The sequence below is a fragment of the Achroia grisella genome, unplaced genomic scaffold, assembly GCF_030625045.1.
Source record: "Achroia grisella isolate CSIRO2021 unplaced genomic scaffold, CSIRO_AGI_Agris_v1 utg1589, whole genome shotgun sequence".
Taxonomy (NCBI): Eukaryota; Metazoa; Arthropoda; class Insecta; order Lepidoptera; family Pyralidae; genus Achroia; species Achroia grisella.
In genome coordinates, this window is record NW_026712660.1 from 257,391 (window position 1) to 279,418 (window position 22,028).

The 22,028-nt window shown below is 33.0% G+C and overlaps 1 protein-coding gene across 1 annotated transcript in view; it reads right to left on the reverse strand.

Moving 5' to 3' along the window:
* LOC131841348 (ATP-binding cassette sub-family G member 1) overlaps window positions 1–15,603 on the reverse strand; it is a 58,113-nt gene extending 42,510 nt beyond the window's left edge. Inside the window, exon 1 of the mRNA XM_059189668.1 lies at window positions 15,351–15,603. The gene's annotated coding sequence lies outside the window, so the exon portion shown is untranslated. The remainder of the gene's footprint in view (window positions 1–15,350) is intronic.
* Between the last annotated feature and the right edge of the window lie 6,425 nt (window positions 15,604–22,028).

A 22,028-nucleotide genomic window follows, 5' to 3' on the forward strand; every position in this document is an offset into this window, starting at 1 on the left:
TTTGTATTCATGAGTACTTCAATCTAGTTATTTTCTATTTACTATATATTATTTCTATACCAAAAATGTACCAGTACCCATAACACTAGCTCTGATTAACCTAGGACTATATGACGCTGTAAATTTTCCTGAGATATTATTAGATTTGAACACAAGACCTTTGGGGTCACCAACGTAGTAAACCATTAGGCCACGACTCAATCAGTCATTGCGAAATAAAATAATACAAAGTCTTATATCAGCCGGTTTTAATAAAAATAGTAACATGTGTGTTTGTCTGCACAGAACCGGTTTACATAAAGCTATTGTATAACCAGACATTAGGGATGCCACCTGTATGAATGTACAATTTTACCAAATATCGACTGTGGGTGTAGATATTACAGTCTATTTCAGAGTGTAGATTAGGCAATGAAATTATAAAATAAGTGGCATGATATCTTAGTCCACTAGATTTACAAAGCGTGCTTATCACGAGTGTCACATGATAACGTGATATCCGTAGTGCTGTTCATGTATAAAGAGACGTGTACAATTTTACCAAAAGTCGACTGTGGGTGTAGTTATTACAGTCTATTTCAGAATGCAGATGAGGCAGCAAAATTTTAGAATATGTAGACTATTGTAGACTGATATCTTAGTCCAATAGAATTATAGCCATGAGCCGTATCACGGGTACACATGATAACGTGATATCCGTAGTGCTGTTCATGTATAAGGCGACGGTAACCACTTACAATCAGGTGGGCTTTCAGTTTGTTTGTAACAATTACATGTGTATAAGATTTTAACCTACGGAAATCGATCCCAATACGAAATATGATGTACGAGGAAAGTCTGCCAAATTGAGCTGATATAGGCGATTTTTGACAGCTCGGTGCTTTACCAGTTTAGCTCACCGCCTTACTTACCAGGTCCCGAGTTCTATTCCTAGCACGGTGCAAACTCTTTATTCATAAGTATGATTGTTTGTATTGGTATAGATATTCTATATATATATTATTTATTTAGTTATTAAAACTTCAATGCAAAAATAAAGGCACATAGTGGATGAACATAGAGGACTTAACACCACAAATTCATTATGTTTTACAAAAAAAATGTATTTAAGTATATAATTATATCAGTTATCAAGTGCCCATAACAAAAGCTCTGTTTAACTTGGGACTAACTAGATGGCACAGTGTAAAAAAAAAATATTTATTTTGAATAGTTCGTATGAGGCTAATGTTTTTTGGTTGGCAACCCTGTAGAACCAGACGTGGTGGATCGATATAGTGCTCAACTAGCACGCGACCCACCCGCCCCTTGTTTCCGAGTAATTCCGTCTTAGTATATTGCAAATTTACGTACAATGCCCCGAAGTTTTAGTACCCGTGGTTTTAATATCTACCTCTATCAAATCAAATCAAAATTACTTAATTAATAATAATAATAACACTGGACAGTGCTATCTAGTCCCATGCTAAGCAGAGTTCGTGTTATGTTTACTAGACAACTGATACAATAACTTAGAACTTAAAGAAATATATATAGTATACATAGAAAACACCCAGATTCAAACAAACATACTCATGAGTATAAATGTTTGTTTGAACCCGCGACTATAGGAAGAAAAACGGTGTGTTCTACCGCCAAAGGGATAAAATAGGGGATGAAAGTTTATATGAAACTTTGACAATTTTAAATCGCGCTGAGATTTTGCATGCATAAAGCTACTATGACGTAGGCATCCCCTAAGAAAGGATTTTGATAAATCTAAGGGGATAAATTAACGCGAGCGAAGCCGCTGGCAAAAGCTAGTCTCGTATATAAGCTTAATTTGGCATACTTACCTCGTACATTATAATATTTTAATCGATTTCCATAGGTCAATCTTGTACACATTATAAGTCGATACAACTTATAACTATAGGCATGAAGTTACTAGGCACTGATTATCAGACATATGAGTTCTTGGTAACAGTAATTTAAGACGGCCGTTACAATGTAATATGTTATGGGAATAGTGCCATTCGTGTCCATAGTCGCCACTTATTAGTAAGTACAGCATTGGCTTGTTTATCATTCCAAACGACCTCTACGATGTCCCTTTTGGAAACTATTATTGCTAATTCATGATTAGAAACCTTAGTTGTTAATTCGGGGTGAATTCGCCACGATAGGGTAACCCTACCTCATACATTTTTTTTAATGGGTGGAAACTCTTCAAAAGATCGTCACCCCGCCGGAGGGAGGGCGGGGGGCGGTGTGTGAGATTGTACTCACCAAAAACCACATGATGTACCTACGAGCGCCTTTGCCGGAGCCTGGGGATTCGCATGTGCATTTCCACCCCAGCTCCGACGGCGACGGCCCGCCCTGTAGCTGTTGTAGGGCAGGCCCCATCTCGTTTACAATTAGGGCGACCTATTTCGCCCTACTCCATTGTGGAGGCGAGTGGGTATACGTGCTTACCTCCGGGGCCTTTGGATTGGGGGACTGCCCCCTCAAGGCAGTCACCCTACCTCATACCTATCCTATCCTGCGTAAACCGTTAGCGCATCGGGTGTTGATACACCCGATGTGCTGGAATGGATGAATGGATGGAATGATTCCATTATGCCCTTCGATCGATCCTCCGTCCAATTGAAACGAGGATCGAGATTACGACGCCCTAAGCCGAGGTTCGAACCCCTAGGGATACCCTCGGACTAAAGTTGTATCTGTCAGGCGGGAGTTGACCTTCAGCCACTCCATAAGTCTTTACGGGTTTGGAGTGCCAGCTGCGACCAACAGCATTAGAGTAGTCCGATAAAAAACTTTAAAAATAAGATCATCCATAAAAAAATAAGAAATTTGAAATATCGATATATCGAGTTGTTGGTGTTGATATATGTTTATACAAAGTGATATATATGTATAAGTTGAAAGAAAAATTCAACAATATCACAATAAGGTATAAAATTGTCTATTCACATTCAGATCCTTGGGCGTGGGATACAAGCAATGACAATAGAAATGTGTTCTGGAATTCAGACAATAATTTCATTTGTACGTTGAACCCGAATGTTATTTTATTTACCTTTTATAACATTATAGAAAAAAAAAATGTACATTTAGTGAGTTTTTGTGTCACTGAAGAGCCTTCAGGTTCATAGGGTCTTTTTGAAATATTTTCCATTATTTCAACAGTATTTTAAGTAGATATCTAAAAAAAATAGAAGTTCCTGTTTGTAACTACAAATTAACAGCTTTTCATTAAATGGATATGAAAGGATATACGGTAATTATATGAAAAAAAAATTGTCCGTCTGTATTCATACTAATCTCGACTAGACTAATTTTTACACGGGACTTTTACTATAATAGACAAAAACATATGGTAGGAAATGTATAATGTAAAAAAATAACTAATATCTGAAATATCACTTTTTTATTATTATTTTTAATCATACATAAGTATATTATATATATTATATATATTTTACTTTCAAACACGCCTTAGCCAAGCGATGAGTTTAAAAGATGTATGAGGATGTTGAATGTGATGACGAAAAAAATTATCTTACAATAATACAGTATGAGTTTATTTTAACAATAACGTACTCGTGTTATTTAATATATGGTACAAAACAGGCGAACTATATATCCGCTATAGCGAATAAGTTATATATATAACTATAGCGAATAAGCCGCTAAATCTTCATCTAAACATTCCTATCCAAACATAAAATTACATTGTCAGAATACACCGCTATAATGAATTCTTACTCATTGCCAACGGAAAACATTTGCGTTGTGTGCGTACTGCGAATGACAGCAGCTCATGAACAAATTATTTAATTACGTAAGTTATAAAATAAACAAAATATTTAAAAGAAAAAAGAGGAATATAGAACAAATGGGAATATGATATTCAATGATAAAAAATCACAGTAACAGTAACTAACAGATGGCCGTTAGGGCAATAAAGTCCTCGAGTGGCAACTACTGACCGGAAGACGTAGCGTGGGAAGGCCTCCAGCAGAGTGGACCGACGATCTGGTCAAGATCGCTGGAAGGCATTGGATGCGAGCAGCGCAAAACCGATCGTCGTGGAGATCTTTTGGTGAGGCCTATGTCCAGCAGTGGACGTCCCAAGAAATCAAGCGGTGATACTTTATAATAAGTTACCGAAGGATCTTAAATTATTGAATAATTTGAGTTGCTTTACAAAAAAATTTAAGTCACTACTAATAGATAAATGCCTGTACTCAATTGACGATTTTTGATGTTTTTTTTTATTAATAATGACATTCTGTAAAATGAAAACATGTAAATTCATTAATTTTATCAACCATCATATCAACATTGAAATACAATGTACATTGTTCATGGATAAATAAATAAAAATAAATAAAATAAAATCTTCCGAGCTGCGATGATGATGATGATAATATTATAAAGGCGTAAATGTTTGTAATCTATCTATTTGTTACCGTTTCACGACAAAACGGCTGAACGGATCTTAATATAATTTAATGTGGCAAATAGTCAAGTCAAAATCATTCATTCGTATAGGACTTTTCCGGCCTCTTTCGAATTTCGAACGCTCCAGTTTGAATAGCTGCTTCAGTTGAGAAGAACTGGCAAGAAACTCAACTGGTACTTTTTTATGTTAGTATAATTTTTTGTTAGTCAATATATATATAATTTGATTTTATAGTTTTTATCATGAGGACGAGCATATTTTGTATCCCAAAAATGTACAAGGCCTCGGTAAGAACTGTATATACAAGTATGAGAGAAAATAAATAAATTTGTATAATATAAACTCAAAATAAAAAATGCCCGAAGAAGATCCAATGAAAATTTTCCAATTGTTTAATGAACTTGATCTGAGTATACATTGGAACTATTAATACATAGGTAAGTTTAGCATCAATATAAAACAGAAGCATGCCATCACTCATCGCATGTTTAGAAGAAATCGGACAACACTGAAACGAGGCTGACCTATATTCACCATGAAACTCATTTTTGCACAATACCGACTCAGATTAATATGCAGGCAATGAATGAGAATCATTACACTAAAAGTGATTTAACCCTATAAAAAAGCTTTTTAAAGAAATCGTCTAAAAGTGCAAAGTAAGCAGTCGGTTTAAAAAATTGTATAATAAAATTTCAATGAGAAATATTTGCCCTATTTTAACTTGGGGAATGAGTAAATAGTTTGACGACCTCAGTGTTCTAGCGGTTTAGCTCACCGCTTTAGTTCCGATGGTTGCGGGTTCAATTCCTCGCTCGGTATAAACATTTGTATTCATGAGTATGATTGTTTGTATCGGTCTGGGTATTTTCTATATATGTTATATATGTATTTGCAAGAAAAAAAATATCTAAGTATTTATATCAGTTGTCTAGTACCCATAACGCAAGTTCTGCTTACCGTGGGACTAGATGGCGCTGTGTTAATTGTCCACGGTTATTATTGTAATTTATAATCATAATAAAATATAGTTGAAAAATACAGTACAAAAGATGAATTTTAGGAATAAGACAATGTCTGCCATAGCACTGGCACTCAAAATATAATATTTATTTATTCTTTACTTAATTTGTTGTCTATTGCACTTATAAAATTATACAATTTGGTCAGCTTAATGCCATATGCCACTCTCTACACTAACCATAAGACTGTTCTTAACTAACGGTTAGATAGAAGCGGGTGATGAACAGCAGTGGAAAAGGACAAACCTATAATTTTACCTATATTTAAATAGGTCTTCAAAAATATTGTTTAAATTGTACACAAATATTCGAAATAATAAACTAGGATCTCCAGTCGATAGTTATACGAGTCCAGTATTACATTATAAAACACTGTCATATAAATTTCTTTTTAATGACCTGTTATTTATTTTCGACGTATCAGGATTGTTATTGTAGTTTTTCATACACATATTTTCACAGTTTTTTATGTTGCACCCTTCTGCGCTATTGGTTTACGTTGGCGGGTAACCCGTGGAGGATGATAAAATGAGCATGAATGTTGTCAGTTAACCCATCTTCGAAAATGGCAATTTATTAACAATGCCCTTCTAACATTTGGAGAAGATATTAAACGATGAAATAAGACAAATGTTTGGTCGCGTTCTTAAAATGATACTCACTAAACTGATATAGAGGCGTATTATTTCCCGTTGGGAAATACCATACGCCCCCGCTAGTCGGATCCGATAGGCAATAGCAAAAATATGATAAAAATAAATATCACCCAAAAGCTAAGTTAATTCGTTAAGTTTTGATAAATACCTTAAGTGGCTAATATAAGAATCCACTGTTATCTACTATATTAAGACGTGAAGCGAAAAATTTGTATGAAAATTGCACGGATGGAGTAGTATGGAATTTCGCACAGTAATAGTGTATGGAAGGAATGCAAAAAACTATTTTTTAAATATGCATAAAAGATACATCAATTAAATCAATGAAAAAACCATGTGTAAGGTTTTTGTTCCCCACACATAAGACTAAAGAGCATATGCTCTTTAGTTAATCTTGGTCAAATTGAGATGGATTAATATTGTTTGTCTTACTAAATGTAAAATAAATTATGGCCGAATTTCGATCGCTGGGCGACCACTAGTACATATTGTATAAATCTCCACAGATTAGCAATACAGTGCGATTGCTACTAGACAGACGTATCTAAAATAAACGCATGAGATGGTGCTACCTGCGCCATTTTAGTTTTATTTCCGTAAGATAAAATTTACGTAATCGAAGAGACGGCAGTAGGCTTGCTCACAGACATGTTACATGCAAATATACCCAGTGAAAAAGTAATACTAGATATGCCATCTAGTATTGCGTTTACAATTACTCGTAGGCTATAAAAAAGGTATCCAGCTGTGAAACGGGATCTACGCCTTTTAAACGAATTAGTTTAATCCGTTCAAGTAAAGCTGCGTGCGTTTCTTTCCTTCGTGTGTATTCATTTCATCAAGCTCACGCTATCTCCTCATTTTATCTTCATTCGTAATTGAATCAACCCTGTACGTTCCTTCTCTAATGCTTTCAAGGTTACGATTATTTATTTTACCTAGCTTAAAAGGAAATATAAATTACGAAGGGAAGCAAAGGGGATTTGTTACCTTGGTGACAACAAATTCAAAACGAGTGTTTCTTGGAAGGGCCATGGCCATGACTTGGTAGCTTTGTAATAAAGTTATTATTTAGATCTGCGTATTTTTTTAATAAATAAAATAAGTTTCTTGTTTATGTATCTTGTAATATCAGATTAGTCATCTGCAAACTAAATTAGAATCTCTCACTAAACAAAAATCGAAACTTCGGACTGAGATACGCAAATATTCTTTGGTTTGAGTTGTATAATTGAAATTTCAATCGTTATTACATTTTATTGTCTTCATGGTCTCTAATATAAAACAGCCCAATACATGGCTAAATTAAAATCAATTGTAAACCAATTGTGGTCTTCAGCATCGACGTCATGTAGTATTTGTGATATGCCTGTAATGTCACGTACAACGGCCCAGATGAGAGTCTGATTGTTGAAAATGGAGTCCAACTTACATGCCTATAATGTTTGCCTAAACTTGTAATTTATCTAAAGTGTCTGGTTAAAAATTCTTAAGCTGTATTCTATTACTAAGTGAACATGTTTCCAGAAAGTGAAAGGTTTAACAGTCTAATACTCACATTTTATGCTACTGCTTGTTCGTAACATAATAATGAAAGAAATAACATGTATTGTGAACTCAATATGTTGTAAAGCTGTTATCGTAGTTACATTAGATTTTGTTGCATTGTTTTCCTATTTCACATTTTTCTTTAGACTTGTTAGCCCTATTATATTCTAAGGGCCTTCCACAAAGTATGACGATGTATATCGAGGGATTGGAATCACAAACTTCATATTATTGGCAACACCAGGCAACAGTAATTTCAGTAGGTTGATGCTTTTGTTCTATCCCCTTCCTTTTTTACCTTTGTAAGTGTTCGGTTTGCTTACTTATAGTTACTGATACATATAGTGTTTAATTATTTAGAGCTTTATATTGTAAAGCCACACCCATCGTTGATTCATCCAGTAACAAGAATATAGTCCACGCTGTAACACATCTAAAATCATAAATCTAGGACACGTCCCACCCTCCTTTTTTTTTTACAAGGGGAAATCCGTCATGGAGACCCGCACGCCCCGGGGGAAGCGTGGGGGTACTGCCGGACTCCTACCGGCTAAAACCCCTTGGTGTCCTCGAGCGCTTTAGTGCCGGGGTTACGGGATCGAGACATTCAATCGTGATCCCCGGCAGCGCGGGCTCTTCAGCCCCACTCCTGAGTGGCGCACGCGGACACCACGCGCGCCTACTCCTGGCCTCATCCCTTCTTAGGTGACAGCCGACGCCCCCGCGTCAGCTGCCACGAGGCCCATGGTGACGTCCCACCCTCCTGGGATTAGTAGATTTCATGACATAGCTTTTGAATTTTAATATGAGAAAACGAAATTTTAATCATTAAAATGAGACCAAGATAGGGGGGAGCGAGGGTAAAAACTAATGAAAATAGTGTAACCACAGATAACATAACAGTGTCACGTGATGTATGAATAACTCCTAATTTATATTTCTACGTCAATGAGCTATACGAATCAGTGGGAGTATATAGACTACATATTCTGTGTTTTGGCCAATATTTGCAATCAAATTTCGTCCGGTAGTCTGATAATATTCGATACTAAAAAATAATGTAGTTTCTTTTATAGCATAGAGATTAAAATAACATGTCGGGTCATCTGATACTAAGTAGTTACCACTGCCCATGAAGAAATACATATATAGGTACTCATTTATTAGGATTTTCTTTGAAAGATTTAGAAATGTATTTATTAAAAGGTTTAAACAAATTACAACTATTCCTATATGGTTAATGGTTTAATTGTTTAATAGTTCATTGGAATGGTTCAATTTAAATAAATTTATTTTTTAACCGTTTTTACATCGTCAGTTGAAAGTATATCAACTTTAGATTTGTTTTATTTTTAGTGTCATTCATTATATGTTATATTTTGTGCTATGTATGTTATGTTTCATATATCACAGATGTTACAAGTAATATAATATATATATCCATTTACAACAATGAGTTATTATATTAAACATGGCTGCGTAAAGCGTAGATACGAGTAGGTAGCTACGGGCTGTAATAAATCTCCCATATTTTGATTGAGATAACCCAGACTTAATTTTAGAGTTTATCACGCTATAAAATAAATTACTCTTAAAAGTATATTTTATTACAATGAAATAAATAAAAAGTTTAACCAACTACCAAAAGGAGGAGGTTCAATCAATGCAACTGTATCATTTGCATGCATATTAAACGCTATTTTCAGACTTAAATATGCTCGAGTAATTAAATTTATAGTTATCATTACAAGTATGTTAAATCATATATGAAACAAATTAGAGCAGATATTGTTATCAGTTCCGAAGTAACTAGAAAGTAGACTTATCATAATTGTCTTTAATATGACTTGAGATGATGAATTAATTTTGATTACAACAACGTTAAGCAATGTAAAGTTTATTTTCTTTTTTTACTAAAAAATAGAAGTGACAAGTGAAGGTATATAAATTCGTATACAAACCAGTTTTCGATAAACAAAAAATGACTGACTGATGACCGTGAACTTGCTGCATGGATTCGAGTGAAGGCTAGGAAGATAAAACAAAGAACTTATCACCGTGTCGTGACTCTTGACAGAATACTTAGCGAGACAGCAAATGCAACGCCATTCTTCGACAAGGACTTTAGTTTTATTGATTTTATTCATAGCTATTGATATTGTAGGCTGAATATTCTAGAATATTCGAACAATATAGCTATAAACCCACTTAATCCAATAAAGTAAACAAGGCCGTTACCACATCCTTCTTCTATTCCCCGAATGGTTGTTTTGCTTAAAAATATTTACAGTATCTTTAGCTGAAATTAGTGGATATATGTAAATATTTGACTGGTGGAATAATTTACATGTTTCTGTACGGAAAGTTTATTCAGACAAGATATTTATGAACAATTTCTTTTGTTATTGCAAAACAAGGTGACGGCACATCTAATGGATAGTGACAACTATTGTCTAAATACAACCATGGACATGCTTTACCATTCATTAGAATTAAGGTGTCTTGGCTAAATACTTACAATTTATTTTTACTTGGGTAATTCATTTTATGTATCCATATTTTTATCTATATGACATACTAACAAACAGAAACTGTCACGACGTTTATCGCAGATGGGGAAGTCAGAGGCATTATCAACTGACGATGTTGTGTTGAACGCAATACTTGGCATGCCCACATTTCGTATGGTATAATTGAATCCAAAGTGTCAGGGAGTGAGCCTACTATCGTTTGTCGCATTTTTGTTTTGATATCTGTGTTTGCTTCGCCGAAGAGTCAGTCAGACACGTAAGTTATTTTTGGTATCAGCCATGTTCAGTTTCTGCAACATTAGTATGCATGTGATCAGCAGTCCAGTCTAGCCGATCTTTGTACAATATTAATGTATGTTATAGCATTTTGGTATTAGTGAATCTAATATACTATCGAAACAGTATTTCATCAGTTTAACTAAAGACATAATTTGCATTTATAAATATTATAAAAAGAATTCATTAGAAACTTGACATGTTTATGTCTCTTCATATACATAATTTGTAAAGAATCGTCATCCATTCTTCATTGTATCCAGGACATTCTTATTTACAAGATTTAAAAGCAGTATTACCCAGATAGATTAGATTTCGTCTAACAAGACTACTGACAATAACTACTGAACTACATATACCTAAGTTATTTGTCCTACCTAGATAATAAGTCATCTAGTCAGGACAAATAGTTGTGAGTCATTGAGCTGATTTTACCGAAACTGTAATGCATAAACAAAAGATAGGCGCGCTATTTGGTTGATAGGTCAGCAATGTACTATATCGTGTTATAAAAAAGGAAAACCTTGTACCTTGACTACGTGCATTGACATAGTAGATACCAACTGTGCTTGATTATGATACTCAAAATTGCTAGCAAGAAACGTATGTACAGCAAAAAATGTATCTCCGCAACATTACAGTGGAAACGTGTAGTCGGAGAGTAGTCAAGATATTACGCAAACGCTAAAGAATCTTTAAAGTGCAATATCGTATGATAGGATTAAAATAATACTGGTTTGCTTTATACTTTGCTATATATATGCAACGTATCAGTTTTAATCAAAATTGTTTAGACTAGAGTAAAGATACATCAAACGTTAAATATAGTTTACTCAGATATAATAAAGTGTCCTGAAGACTACAATGAAAAGTCCAAACTTTCTACACATTTGTGGATATAAATGAAAATATACAAAAGAATAAGGTAATGATTCAAATTAGTACAATTAAGCAAGATTTATTCGTGCTGAATATGAAATCTTTATAAAATTGTTGAGACTTAAAAATATATCCTTGGAAACAATACAAAAATATTAAAATAACCCAAGAGATTAGATAATTATTATAAATGGTAGATTATAATTAATATGTGGATTAACCAAACAAAAGAAATGTGTGGATATCTAAGATAAATCAGAAATTATAATATCTTTAACATTTCCTTGAAAAGAAGATGCACGTGATATAATGAGTCACGTTATGAAAAATCCGGTCAGTCTCGATGACGTATTTGAAACATTGTTGATGAAATGTATAATCACCATAGATTTTAATTAACATCAGTCATCGTTCTAAAGTCTTGATGAGTGATTTTTAATTCGAAACAATCAAAATAAAAATGAGGATTGAAGCATATGTCCCGTCTGATGGTAAATGTAACCGTAGCCTATAGACGCCTGAAGCAGCAGAGGGCACTGTCAAATGAGCATTGCCAACCCTTAAGAAATCCTATTATATCCTTCTAGAAAATCCCTATGCTGTAGTCTCTAGAGTAAAAGCTCGGCAATAATAATTTTACAACCTAAGTGTACGCGGGAGGTAGCTCTTACCACACTGCCCGAACTACTTAGGTGGCTATGAATTTATTAATTTAATAAAACATATATAATATATATAGAAGAGAAATATATAGAACATATATAAAATCTCTATAATCTAATACTAAATAATAATTCAACTGTTATGAAAATGTGATGCAGAGGTCAAGGGTCTACGGATGTAGCGTGCCTACCTATAACGAATTATTGATGAGACAAATTTTATGCAAAAAGATGCCGGTGGTACAAAATCCTCTCTCATGCCCAGAAAGAAAGAAAGAAATTTGGCGGAATATATTATAAAACAACGGTTTGTTCTGGTACTGATTAAAAAATATATAAGAGCAGATAGTTTTTACATGTTGTTACCGTTTAATTTATTATTATCTAGTTTTAAGAGAACTGAGTCTCTACTTACCCTGCAGCAAAACTGGCATGAAGATGAATTGATATAAAACAACGCTCGGTTGTGATACTCATAAAAATATAATACCAGATAGTTTTTATATTATTATGTTGTTACTCCACTGTTTAATTATCTCAGATGTTTTATTGACTTTTAAAAAAGTAAAGCACATATTAGTTGTTGACTTTCATCCAACCTTGTTTACAAATCTTCGTTGTTGGAAAATTACAATAACTTTATATTAGTCTCATCAATTCAAATTATAAACGTGACATTTTGTGAAGATTGATGGCTTTTAGATCTTATTTTTAATGTTCCTGTCCCATTATTAAGTCTGATTGAAGTACTCTTCTCAGTTTCACAATTATTTATTTCTTGAAATGGCAAAGAAGCTGATGGCCCACCTAACAGTAACCATCGTATATGCACATGAACATCATGTTATATCATACCACTAAAACGTGATATAAAACAAGCATTGTAGAATACAGTTTCCAGTTGACTAAAACGTCATGCCTCTTATCTTGTAATTGCAGTGCCAAATCTGCACCCGACAACCGAAACACAGCTTTCAAAAGCAAACGGCTAAAATACCTACATGACTATGGAACCCACGCAAAAGCCTTGTTACAGTCTGTCTCTGGTAAAAAATATGATGTAACTAATATTTCTGCCAATTTCATAAATTCAGTTTGGAATTGAATTAAAAAGTTTTGCCATTATTTTTGAGGATTTGTGCTATGTTTTAGACCTATAGCACTGCGACCTGCAAAGATCTATTGTGCTCGCCCAATTTTTCAGAGTTCGCTCATTGAAGAAGATTCTTAGAAGCCATGGTTTTCATCTCCTCAGGATAGAGTAAGGATACTTTTTTATTTCAAAAGGAATATTTTTTTAGGCATGAGTAGGCTACAACCGAATAAGATACATACCATACGTTATAAGTGTTTCCATGTGAATTTAATTCTTTTCTATCCTTTGGAAACATGTTAGTATTTCATCTAATCCTTTTTAGGTTACGTGGTCAACAAAACGGTTGACATCAAGTACTAACTAATAACTGTTTTGTAGATACTGAATAGAATGGAGCTACATTTCACTAAACGAGGTCGTATGTTTATATTTCAGTTTCTTTTTCAGCCTTTTGAGTATATTTATTTTCATGCCAGGTCCCTTGGCGCGTGGAGAATGGAATTTTACTTGTTAATTTAGTCGAGTCTTTGTTTTTAATATTATTTATATAATTTTTATAAGAAAATCTTTAATCATTTGAAAATTAGCAAGTAATAGTAAATTAATATATTCACATGGGAATATATTAGTAAAACTGAATAAGTTCAGAATTCAAGTAAGTAAGTAAGTCCAATTACTCAAGTAACACACACATACACAATGTATCTCTTAATAAATTTAATCCTATACTTCAACCCCTTACTGAAAGTTCTTTAAAATATGAAACATGGATCTCATTAGTCCGATAGCAGTATGAAGTTTTAATACTGCAACACTGTTTTTATACAACAAACTATGATGTTCGTATTATATCCATCACATATATATCATCATATTATATATCATCATGTCCACATACATATGTGTGATTTGTACGAATTCCATTAAAAACGTCTTATCCCTATTTGAATTTATGACTTTTTTTTTGTCGCGTTTTCTAACATTGTATATTTAATCGAAGTTACAAGAGGCACTTATGACCATAATACAATATCATTTTTGTAGTTTAAAAAGAAAATCATTTTTAATAATGTATAATTTTTCAGTATGTTTTACTTATTCCAACATCATAACAACAAAGTCCCTGCTACATAGTAATATTTTAGTATACCATATCCTTTTACTATATAGATAATTAAATGGATATATGCGTATAAATTACTTATTTTTTAATTCTAAATCTGTAACTAATAAATTACAAACGTTATAATATTATTAGTCTTTACATACAGACATACTTACTGTATTACGTACGAATGAGGAAATTAAGTGTCGAAATTGTATTAATAACAATAAATCGTTTCTAAACATTTAACAATATACGAAAAATCATGGGATCTAAATCGAAATCACTTACCTCACAATTACAAGGTGGTAAGAACCCGTAAGATTTCCTAATTGTATCTATAAATAATTACTACCTCAAATTTAAAATAGTATTTACAATGTGATGATAATTAGGCTATATGATTGTAAAATATGTAAGTAGTAAATCTCTAAACTACATAGTCATTGGTATAAATCACATAAGTGTAAAGTTGACTTAGTAACTTTTATAAATAGACGACTCCCTGCTAAGGCCTTGATCGTTTTTAAAAGTAAAAATAAAAACAACTTAGAGTTAAATATTTGGATATATTAAATCTCTAAATGACTTATTTATTAAGCAAATATTTGGATGTATTAAATCTCTAAATGACTTATTTATTAAGCAAAATACTACAACTATTTAAGTATTGTAGCAACGATTTAGTTATGTCAAAAATAAGTTATTAAATGAATATGTTTAAATTATAATTATTTTCTTTAAGAATAGTACCTACTCATATAAAGTAAAACAACATAATAAACGAAATTGCAAGTGTATTTTGTTAACAATTATTTAAAAATGGAACAAGTGAGTATATGGAAAAGTATATTAAAAAACAGATTTTGTTTTTAAAAAATATTTTTAATAAAATTTATAACGCCTTTAATAGTATTGCCATGTGTATCAGGCAGGATAGGAGTCTTGAGATCTGTGTTTATCTAACGTAGATAGGTAGAATATCCTCTATACTCAACTTGATGACAGCATCACGTTTCGTTTACTAAAAATTCACTATTCAAAGTATGCAAATAGTTTTATCACAAAAAATACATAAATTTTTACGAAGCTATGAAAAGCAAGTATTTAAATAAATATTACCTGACTAAAAAAACTGCTGGACAAATCCACACAAGAACGACAATGTAAATAGTCACCAAACACAATAACACACACAAACTTTTACTTTTAATTAAATAATATTACGCTTTAAGATTTGTTAAATTTATTATTGTTACGTGGGTGGACGCGACGCGCGTTCTATGTCGAAACTCATGTGCTACTAAGTCTCATTCTACTGAACTGAACCACCGATTCAACGAACTCCGCGCGCGGATCGTAGGCAGTACGCTCGTATACAGTGCGTCTTTGATTGTGTGCTTTTGCCAACGAACAAAGGCGAAGCCATCCGAACTGCCAGCTGTTTAATGTTTGTGAATTCGACACATCACCAATCGATTGTCGCCTCGTACTTGGTGACGTAACATCTTCAATACACCATTAAATTATTAAACTACCGAATTCAGGTTTAAATTCTAACGAATTATTCGTATTATCTATACATTGCAACTTGTTATTTTTCAGTATAATTACAAGTATAATGAGATTTATTGCCTATCTATATTTGCATAATAGAACGTCAGTATTAATGCGAAGAGTACAAAGTGAGTGCGGTACGCACCGGTATGGGGTAACTTCGGTGCATACTCGGTGCGCGCGTACCGGCGGCGAGCGAGACGGCGATATGTGGCGGGGTTGTTCTAACATCGATTTCGGTCATTGTGCCTGTCTCTGTTTGGCTCAATGTCCCCTCTTTTTCGCATGGCGCGACGCGCACTGCGGATGTACTTGGCTGGTGGGCATATGGATGGTGGCCTATTTTGGTACAAAGTTAGTGCATTTTGAGCAATGTTTAGTTAGGATAAAAATATCTCCAGCACAGGCTGTAGTTGCGTTCTATTTTCTCTCAGTACTAAAATCTTCAAAGAGTCGTTTTATCCATTATGATGGAATAGTTCACGGTACGATCTTGCAACGCAGTAGAACCGATGGACGGAGAGGATGAAAATTATGTAAGTCAGGTCCGTTAATCCACCCCGTGTCGAATTAACCAAAATGGTTTCCAAAAGAGGCCTCGTAAATATCGACCTGAAAAGACACCAGTCCCCATTATTAGCAATACCCTCAGAATAAATTTCTGAAAAAAAAATTACAATACAGAAATATTCTCAAAAGCAGTCCTATATGGGCAAATGTAATGCAATAGGGCCTCCATTAGTTAGAGCAGTTCAAATATGTTTCAAATTGACACCATCACATAATTCACGGCCTATCCTTGGCTTTTAAGAGGAGTAATAAAAAAAATCCAAGAAATGCAATTGTGATGGTATTCTTCAATATTCGTCCTGCCTCTATTCAGAGACCTTGCATCTTCCGTCACCCAAACGCGATAAAATAGAATAGAATAGAAAATAATTTATTCAAATAAAATAAAAGTAAGCACTTTTGAATAGTCACAGTTATCATTCTTTTAATCTACCGCTCATTCGTACAGCTGTCTCATCACAAGAAGAACGAGAAAGAAACTTGCGTGTTGCTCTTTTAAATAATCATTGTAACTTTAAATTTCCAATTCAAAACGTGCGAGTACAAACCACCAACTAGCACTAATATTTTTAATAGTAAGTTTACCGTAAATATTACGTTCCGCTCTACTCGATTTACTCTATTATTACAGTATTTATAAAGATACTTCTTTCGTTATTCTGTAAATTCATTGTAATTCCAATGTAAGACATTTTTTTTTAATAATTATACTGTCTTGAATTATTCGTATGTATAATCTAAAGTTATGTAATTTTGTGATAAAAACCTAGCTTTTCAGTTAAGTGTAATTCTAAAACAAAACTTGTTTAAAGAAAATCTAACTAGTGTTACCTTCTTAATATTATTATGACGTTAATATTGATTGTCTTTAACACTATTCAAAAGAAAACTATAGTATAACACTAAACATTTATTCAAAAGAGCAACACACAAGTTTCTTACTCATTCTTCTTGTGATGAATCTGCATTCCGGATGAGTGGAAATATAAGAAACAAAATTTATAGAGTATGAAAGCACAAAAGGCAGTCTTATAGCTCGATCTCTTCCAGACAACCTTTAGGTAGAGGAACATTCACAGAAGATGGTGGATAGCACATGAATCGAATAAAACAAATATAAATAATAATAATATATCACATATATAACATTATACATAATATTCAAAAAATATACATTTATGTATATTCCATCTCTTTAAAAATCTAAATTATATATCTGAGGATTCATAACTCCCATATGACTGGAAGTGTTTTCGACAGTTCCGTTTATTTTGATGTTATATTCTGTTGGAAGTCGTATATATCTTAGGAATTATTGCAAGTATATGTTGAAATGTTACAGCTGGTAATACGAATCTAGACTGACATTTGTTTAGCTTAAAAATTCCACATTCCATATGTGTCGAGTGAGATGAAGAGCAGATCATCTCAATTGAGAATGTATTTACTGAAATGTTAAAGTACAGATATTTTTTAAATATATTTAGTACTAGCTATGCCCGCGGTTTCACTCGCATGTTTGTAGCCTTATGTGTTATTCTCATTTATAAATTACTGTATAGTTTCATCAAAGTCCGTTTATTATTTTTTGCGTGAAGGTGTAACAAACATCCATCTATACTCACAAAATTCCGCGTTTGTAATAGGAAAATCCCAGAATTCTGTATTGGGGAGTTTAAAATGTTAGAGAAAAATAATCAAATTTAATTATTAGTAATTATAATAATATTAATAAACTAGACAATTCACCCAGTTCTATCTACTGCCAAGCGAAACAGAGCTTGTCTTATGGATACTAGACAACTCATATAAATACTGGTATATTTTTATAGTAATAATTAAATGAAACATAAAAAAAAAAAGAATCTATTAAAGGAGTAAAACTATTAGAAGATAGTTATGTTTTTATTGAGTTAGGTGTTAATTTACGAAGTTCATTTCATTAGTTAATAGATTGGTATTAATTTTGTTAATTGCACTAACATAGGATTGTGTGAGACCACAGATGTTCAGTGATGAAATCTGACCACTATTACTGAAAAGGTTTTACATAAATTTAACATATATACAAGCTATCGTGACTGACTTCATCTGCTTAGGAATAGTGCTCTGTGTAGTTTATTAAAAATTTTTATTACGACTTTTGTATCGATTATTGGAGAAATTATTTATTCTCCATAATATAGAATTATGAACCTTCTCTTTTATGAAGTTCTTTGAAAAATTATACACATCTTGCTATAAACACGTAAGCCTGTAACTATTTTCTTTCCCGCAAGATCGAATTTTGAGAAACTTAACAGTAATATACTTCAGAATAACACATCTTATCTTAATCTTAATAATACTACATACACGAAAGTTTGTAAGTGTGGATGTTTGTTACACTTTCACGCAAAAACTACTAAACGGATTTTGATAAAACTTTACAGTAATATAGCTTATGCATTAGAATAACACAGGCTATATTTTTTATTTAAATTTAACGCGTGTGAAATCGCGGGCATTGGTTGTATCTAATATTATAAACATGAAAGTTTTTGAGTATGTATCGATGTTTGTTACTCTTTCAGGCAAAAAGTATCGAACGGATTTTGATGAAACTTTACAGTAATATAGCTTATACATCAGAACACGCGGAGAAAAACACGCAGGATATAATTTAAAGAGACATTATGTAAATAGGGCGAAATGATATGATAAATGTTAAGTAAGTGTTATGCAGACGAATTTGCGCGGGTCAGCTAGTATCAAATAGATATGTAACATATCTCGTGGCAGCCTGGCGGAAATACTAGACATAACTATACAGTGAATTGTGGTCATTCCACCATATGATAAAGGCAATAAAGACCAAGTTAATGAAGGTAATTAAATATACTAGGCAACTCATTATCTAATTATTGTTACGTGACCATATGCAGCATCCAGCAGAGAGTGTTGCGGCCTCTTTAACAGGACTGATGCTGGCCGCTAATATGACATAACTAGAACAGACAGAACTGTTGACTAGACACAAATACGACAGATACAAAGACAGGAGAGAGAGAGAGGGAGACAATATAGGATTTTATAAATTATATTTTATTATCTCAGAAAACATTTTTTCATTATCGACGACCATCTGAACGACGACTAGCAGACATTTCAGACAGTAATATACTTTGTTTAATAATAAACTGTACCTATTATGTTTTTATGTAAATTGAATCTGCTCAAATTTTCAGCAGACCTTGTACTATCTGTACTAAACCACGGACAAAAATACTTAAATCATCATCTGTTTCTTCTCTATCCCTTTCATTTGGGTTAGCGTAATATGTTTTGCTCTTTCATTCATCCCTGTTCTCAGTCATCTCGTTATTCACTCCCTTTCTTATCATACCATCTTTCATACAGTCCATCCATCTCTCTTTCGGTCCTCCTCTGCCCTTATAACCATCCACATTCATATGTAATACTTTCTTTAAAATATTCTCTCCATTCCTACGCATTCCATGCCCATACCATTACAGACTATTACTTTTCAACCTTTCCGACACTGGCGCCACTTTATAAAAATACTTCAATTTATATTTTTTAATACATTCATAATATACATAGAAAACGAACTGACCAATACAAACAATTATAAAAAAATCCTATTTATCCCTACAACTGTTTGAGTGTGAATCGAACCCATGACCATCCGAACTAAGGCAGTATACTAAACCGCTGACCCATCGAGGTCAATCTCATTATGATGTAAAAACCCACGTTCAAAGTACCATGTTGAGAGTAATTATTTTTTTCTGTACGCTGATAAATCTGTCAGTATGTATGTATTTATGTAAAGATAAACCTTTTGACCCAACAATTGAGCATTGACGATATTATTTACGATAATGATGTATTAAGACAGAAAAACAATCGTCAAAAGATACCGGATCGAGTCATTACGTACGCTGAGAATCAGTACAGCATTAAAAGCACGACGGTTTAGCGCACCGCTTTGCCTTTGATGATCACGGATTCTATTCCTCGTCATTCTTATATTCATGATTGTTTGTATCAGACTGAGTATCTGCTATATATATTATGTATTTACACAAAAATGTATCTATATAGTCATATCAGTTGTCTAATACCCGTAACACAAGCTCTACTTAGCTATGGACTAGATAACTCTCTGTGAATTGTCCAGGAAATTATGATTATAATAACTTACATTAAAGTTTGTATATAATTAGTAATGAAGAGTTTGTTTGTTTGTCATTTAACTGACTCTGAAGCGACATTAATATACTATTACTTTAAAAAATTACATGTATTAAGAAATAAAGAAAGAAAATAAAAAAAGTGACGTATTAAAAAGAGATATGAAGATAATATAAAAAAATAATGATGGTTAAGCTGCCAGCAACATATACTAATATCTTAAATGCGAAAGCAAGTATGTCTATCTGTATAATTGCTGTATTTTCACGAAAAAACGACTGAACGGTTCCTCACGAAAGACATTAAAATTAAGACTGTAGCAGAATTCCGTGGTAGTTATTGACTTTAAAAATGCAGGAAAACTCGCCGATAACTGCTAAACAGATGAAAGATTTATTTGTATTCTCGTATGTATAAAATAAGACTAAATACAAGATACCAGCTTTGGCAACTTACGTAATACATAATATAAGAATACTATTTAACATAAATCAATGTGTTTTAACTTGCTAATTATTCAAATGAGTGATTCGTCGATTGTTTCGAATCAGAAGTACAAACACTTATTGTTAGTACATGTGCGCAAGCGCATGGCGTGTTACTGGCATATTACTACAATGGATTTTGATCAAGAGAGATAACCGTAATAGTCCCGAGTCAGAGACGAACTTCGTCAATCATTTCGTTAAGCCGATATCTTCTACTTTAGTTGTACTTTGAAGTCTATTGAAAGTTAGATGCAGTTCCGAGGGTAGTATGAGGAGGAGAACCGTAACGAAGATACAAAAAATATTCTTGATACAAAGTAGACCTTATGAACTGTGACTTTAAAGCTTATTTCAGTTCTTATTTAGGAACTCTATCTGAAATAGTTGTATATTGCTTACTAAATGGCGTTAAAAGTAAGAATAACTCGACGCGGTTCCCCTGGAAACCAACATGACAAATTGAGGATGAATTTATCATAGCTAACTGACTTAACTTCATGTTCATCTTATTATTCTCCACTGGTGACCCAGCAACGTAAACCGTTAGTGAAAATGAGTACACTGTTCTATTTTCATTCATAATCATCTTTACACTAAGGAATGTTCTACTTGTTTAGCTTATGCTGAATAAAAAAAGAATATATGACCTCGAATAAGTACATAGCTAATTCATACGTACTTGAGATCATGTATATAGATATGGTACATTTTGTTTACCAAACTTTTTATCAATACAACACTTCATAAGATTAAAAGTAATTAAGAGGTATTAACAAAAATAACTATTGTTGTTAATGATAATCGTGACCTCTGTATCTCGGGTTAATTAAGGTTTTAATTACTGATATACAAAACTCCGAAACTCTATTTTAATCATAGGAAAAATTATAATAATAACTAGCTTTTACTAGCGGCTTCACTCGCTTTCATTTTGTCAACCAATTGATCGGTAGAAATAAAATAGTTGTATAACAAACGAACTGTTTTA